The 6000-nt window shown below is 27.7% G+C and overlaps 1 protein-coding gene across 4 annotated transcripts in view; it reads right to left on the bottom strand.

The window, feature by feature from the left end:
• LOC117179144 (sestrin homolog) overlaps positions 1-6000 on the bottom strand; it is a 592084-nt gene that overhangs the window by 273941 nt on the left and 312143 nt on the right. The gene's annotated exons all lie outside the window — the stretch shown is intronic.

The raw sequence follows: 6000 nt of genomic DNA, 5'->3' as shown, positions 1-6000 counted from the left end.
ACGCGTCCTATTAAAAAGTGATTATTAACAAATTTGTATATCTATTTTGGTTGAATAAATTTGGTCTATGCATGTTTTCCTCGCCTTGTGTCGTTTTACCAAGACTAGATTTATTTTTTATTTTTAATGTTATTTTTCACTATTAAAACAAACACTACGCGTCCTATCAAAACATGATTAATATCTAATTTTGCAGATGTTTGTTGGGTGTACAATTTTTGTCATTTTATCTTTCTTCATATCTTTCATAGTTATACTATTCAGAGCCCCATCTAGAACGTAACGCTGAAGCTATGGGGGGCTTACCAGATTTTTTAATACTCTTACAGGGCACTGTCACGCTACTGGCAGCCAGTACTTTTATCGGTGCATCATCATACGACTGTATAACATTCGAATATAATTTATAATTTTGAAAAATTGAAATATCATTTAAACATTTTGGTTAATTTTAACACCCACTACTGCTACACTCTAACGATATGACAAAAAAGGTATTTGAAAAATAAATATTAAAAATATTGTTTTGACTTTAAATATTAACGGTCTCGTTCAGATTTAATACATATATTACATTTTTAAACATTATAATACAAATAAAATTTCTAATGCTATGGGGTATCGAACACCTACATCTATACCTAAATCTATCACCCAGCAGTCGGCGGTCTTAACCATTGCGCTAAGCTTACAAAAGTTAAAACACAAAATTGTTAAGTCTCTTTTTCTAATTAAATATTTATTATTATACGACATTAGTCAATTGTAAAATATACTAACTGTTAACAGGAATATTAATAAAACCATTTTTCAATAAATGTATTTAATCGACTAGAATTTTTCTTCGTGTAATGTTTCGTTTTTTTTCCATTGTAGACTACTTTACAACTTTTTACAGTGAAGGGAAATGTAATTTTTAATGAACATTTAAATTTTTTATTAAGGAACTTCGAAATTTGATCGCGAACTTTCACAATTTTTTAATAACAAAATTTTTAAACTTTTATGTAAGGTTTGGTTTTTAGGTGTTTTACATTATTTTATAACGTTTTAGATTAACATAAAATGTATTTTTTTTGAAAATTTACCATTTTTCATAAAGATGGAACTTGCAATTTAAAAAAAAAAAACAGGAAAAAGGTTCTTTTCGAAAAAGTTGTCTTAATAGCTTTTAGAATTTTAGAACACACAAACCATATTTTTAAACGAATTATTTTTGCATACTGAAACCTTCAAAAACCTCAAAAATACTATTTTAGGCAATATAAGATTTTAAGAGTTCCCTGGTCGGGGTCCCATTAGATACAGATAGATGTGCCATACCTATACGAAGCAAGACATTTTTCACTAGAACTTGACAAGGCACCCATCAGTTTTTTCTAGATTAGTTACTCTGATAGGGGCCCCAACCAGTTTTTTCTAGACAAGATATTCTAAAAGGGGCCCCATCAGAACCCAACTTCAATTACGGAAAAATAGGGAAATTTCTGCACGGGGTATTTTTTGTATTCAAGAAGTATTATATACCTTTATTACAATCTTTTATCTTTTCGTCGTTAATTTTATCAATTTTATATTATGGATCTCATTAAAAATATGTACAAGCTATACAAATATTATATATATATTCAAATCCCTAATATAGAAGCGTATGATTTTAATTGAAATTCAAGAAAATTTTCTTAATGAGCCGATCATTTTCATCTCCTATATCAGCATTGAATATATTACAAAGTCATGTAGAACAGGTTAAATTTTAATTTTCTTAAATAGGTGAGCGAGACGAGATTTTGTAGGAATGATTAATTTGATTTCATCAGCCACTATTAGAAGTCATGTTTATACATGATGCGGTAGACGATTACGCGTTATTATTTTCGTATTAGCGTTGGGAACATGAATTTTGGCGCCAGCCAGGGCGACTCTAAGATCCGGCGTCTGACAATAATCTTGAAATAATAATACTAAAAACTGTCTGAACTGATAAAATGCCAATTGCACTGTCTGCTGATATTCACTCCTTTTGGTACAGAAAGCCTTTTCAATGATGATTGAAAGACATTGTATTTGATTCTTGACGATTGACTAATCTAATTTAAATTTATTAAAAATATTAAATTAATAATAATAATCATAATTTATTTCATTAATTCACTTTGTCCACAATGACTTTCATATATTTCAGCTAGATTTTATTGCCAAGATTCTTGGTGACTAGAAAAACTTTTGCGGTTTTAAATGAAGTTCAGATTATTTCAATTTTAAACGTTTCGCAGTAGAAATATTTCCTTTTTAATGTTTTCCATTAAAAAATACTTTTTATATTAAATTTTTTTCTAGGATAATTTAATTTTAAAGGCTTGTAACTGAACAATTTCCCATGTCATAGTCATATTGCAATGCGCAATAAAATTGTTAAATTTTGAATGATTTAAATTTATACAATTTCAACTATTTTCTATCGAGGGCTTAAAGTGGCAGTCACTAGTGGCTGACACTATTATTCAAAAGCATATGCTATTGTTTCTTATTTTGTTGATTCAAATAAAATATTATTAAATTATTAAAAAATGGATGATGCTTTAAATTCTGAAGTGTGATGCTATGGTTGCATTAGTATTAAAGTTTAACCAGCTCATTGCCATAATCTATTACCAAACATTTTTGATTCAAAGAAGGAAAATATTAATCCAATTGTAAAATACATTTTTTTTGCAAAAGTGTAATCTAAAAATTTTACACCTTTCTGTAGCCTCTGACGAACACTCTCCTCCGTTTTCTCGTATTTTTATCGACATTCGATTACTAACTCTCTATACTCTCCGCACGTTATTCTAAAACTAAACTTATTGTTAAGTTTGACTAGAGAGGACTAATTACTAATAACTAAAGTCAAACGCAGTTTATTAAAAATATCCGCAAGCTCCGAGAATCGAACGCACTCACCGCAGGCGTATAAGTCGGACGCCTAATCCCCATAGCTACGATGCCACGCTGAGTGCGATATCATAAATGCTTGATGGCATTCATCCGATACTTTAGAAATTAGGGAAAAAGGTTTTTGAAGCTCGATTTCTTATGTACGATTTTTAAACGTAGTTACGTGATTTCAAATTAAATCGATGTTTAAGAAAAATTCTTTTCAAATTTTTAAGGCACCAAATGTTTATAATTTTTTCAGAAAAAAATGAAATTTTTCAAAGTTTGCATCTTGGTAATTTTTAAAATTTGTTCCTTTTTAAATTTAAATATAATTAAGCATAAGAGCATCAATGTACTTTTTTGCACTCACAGCTTACCCGTTTTACCTGTCGAGGGCTTTACAACGTCCTCTCGAGAAAATAATTGATTGATAGAAATTATTTTTTAAATATATCTTTATGAATAAAGCTTTTTATCTAGTTTAATTAAAAAATATAGTGCTAAAAAGTGAGTATGTAAATAATGTAAGACAAGTAGCACACGACAATAACCTGTCGAGGGTCAGCAGAGGGAAAGCCTAGATTCTCCCAGCTAGGAAATCTGGCTGCGGTCTCGTGAGAGCCAATATTTAGTTTAGGCATAAAGAGTTAATTTCTTTCCGGGTTAAATTGTCAAATTTTAACATTTTTAATCTGACCTGTTTCAATTTTGTGAGATTTAATTTAAAAATTCGAAATATTCTCTTTTATGCAAATTTGACCTAATCTAAAATAGTCTTATTTGGAACGATTTTTGATTCAGTATCATTCAATACATTTTTTATAAATTTCAAACACTCAATGTACGTAATGAATATGTAATAAGAAATTCACTTTCTTTTAAATTTATTTTATTTTACGGATACACGTTAAAATCCTTCAGAAAACATTTTTTTCGCCTACATAAGTTTGATAATCGAATCGATGATATTCCAAACATACAGAAACAATCATTATCTCAATTTAAAAAGCAATAGATTTATCACCTTTTGTTCGCTTAGTCCTCAATTATTTATTATTACTTATTGTTTAAAAATTGTTTCAACTTAAAATTTAATTTAGTTTCATAATAAATTTTTTAATTATTTATAATTTTTATGTTAGGAAATAAAAATCCAAGGATGTTGGCGCGCAATTTGCGAGCGTGCATTTACTGCTACTCATAGAATAGTCGCAATAAATGAGAATATAAAAATAGATACAAATTTTATTTTCGAATGTCGTCTCAGCTTAAAACTTTATGACTTGTTCGGTAAAAAAATTACTTGAATTTCTTGTCATTGCGAAACTTGATAAAGAAGGCGAATGATCCGCAAGATCAAAATTTTGGCGCAAGATTCAGAATTTCGACGTAAACAACCCGATATTTATGACTTTTGTTCCGAAATAAGAACATTATAGCTCCATCTGGGTGGAAAAGGGGTATTGCGTGATTTAAGATCTTGAATGTTGTAGCTGCAAAATTATATAGTCCAATCTATGTGCGCCTTGTATGAGTTGAAAAGCACTTAAACAAGCACAGGAAGAAAGCATATGTATTACTTCCTGTTGACATAGCGAAATACGAGAAATGCTTTTATTTATAGGTTCGCGGATGATTTACTAATATCTTTTGAATATAGGTATATGATTTATTACTGCAATAGTAGTGCAAATGCACGCACGCCAAGCGCGCGTTCTTTGCTGGGGGTTTTTGCAGATATTAAAAAAATAAGCAATTTAAAAATCCATAACGCAAACTTTTTAAATATTTAGTGATAGAAATTTTTTTATCGATTTATATTGACTTAATAAATAAAATATGATAGAATATCGGAAAAAAAATATTTTTCAGAGCTTCGGTAGAACTTCAAGTCCTTTAAAAAACAATAAATGAGAAATAAAAATAGTGTATGCTTGTTTTACGAATACAAAATTATTTTCAATAATAGTAACCAATATTTTAATATGAATATTTCAGGGTGACCTCTAATATCAAAAACTAATTTTTGGTAATTTTTGGAATTACTTTCGAACCTGAACAAGTTTCCAATTTAAGTATTAAATACTTAACTGCAAAACAAAAGTTTCAGAACTCTTCCGAATTTAAAGTATTTAAAATTAAAAGTAATCAATTTTAAATTCAAAAATATATAAAACTTTTAATAATGTAAAATTAAAAATTAGAACACTTTAAATGTATGATCATTATTTCTCAACTAAGATCTGTTTTCATTACTTATCTTTCTGGAAATCCATCATTAAAAATTTTTTTATTAGAAACTCCTTTTCAATTATTTTAAATGCAACCCATTTAAGATTACATACAAATTATTCGAGTTTGAATAAGTTTTATCTGGAAGTATTCCGAGTTTTAAAAGGTTAATTTTTAATTTTCCTCAGCATTTTATTGCGTTGCAGGATTTATTTTCAATCTTTTAAAGATTCAGAAGAAGATTTTTTTAATTCAATTCGAAGAAAAAAATGTTATTATGTAATATGTTTCTAATTAGAAAAAGGAATTGAAAAAAAAATATTTCTGAATTTGAATAGCGACATTTTGTATTTTTTTAATTTTTGTTTGAGTTGAAGGAGAAAAATTCTGTAATTTTCACATTTTTCTTATTATAAAAAGGGGAGAATTTTTAAAAAAATTCTTTTCTGAATTGGCAGAGAGCATTCTTTATTTTTAACATTTTTTTTAAGTTGCAAGGAAGACATTTTTTGTTTTTAATTATATTCTGTATGGGAAGAGGGAATTGTTTATTTTTAACATTCTTGATGATTTGAATGGGATAATATTTTGTGTTTTCCACATTTGGCTTGAAATGAAAAAAAATTTTGAGTTTATTTAATTTTTTTAAAAATTTTAGTGTTTGATATATTTAATTCATAAAATGTTGATGTTTAAAATTGTACAGTTTTAAATAGTTAATTTTAAAAACAGTTTCACTTCCAAGGCCTACTTAAACCTATTCGATTTTTGAAGCTTGAATTGTACTAATTTCGAAATTTAAAATTAAAAACCTCCAAAAATTTGGAAATTTGGAACCAAATATTT

This window comes from Belonocnema kinseyi, chromosome 8 (genome assembly GCF_010883055.1).
Source record: "Belonocnema kinseyi isolate 2016_QV_RU_SX_M_011 chromosome 8, B_treatae_v1, whole genome shotgun sequence".
Lineage (NCBI taxonomy): Eukaryota > Metazoa > Arthropoda > Insecta > Hymenoptera > Cynipidae > Belonocnema > Belonocnema kinseyi.
This window is presented reverse-complemented; position numbering and strand designations above follow the sequence as displayed.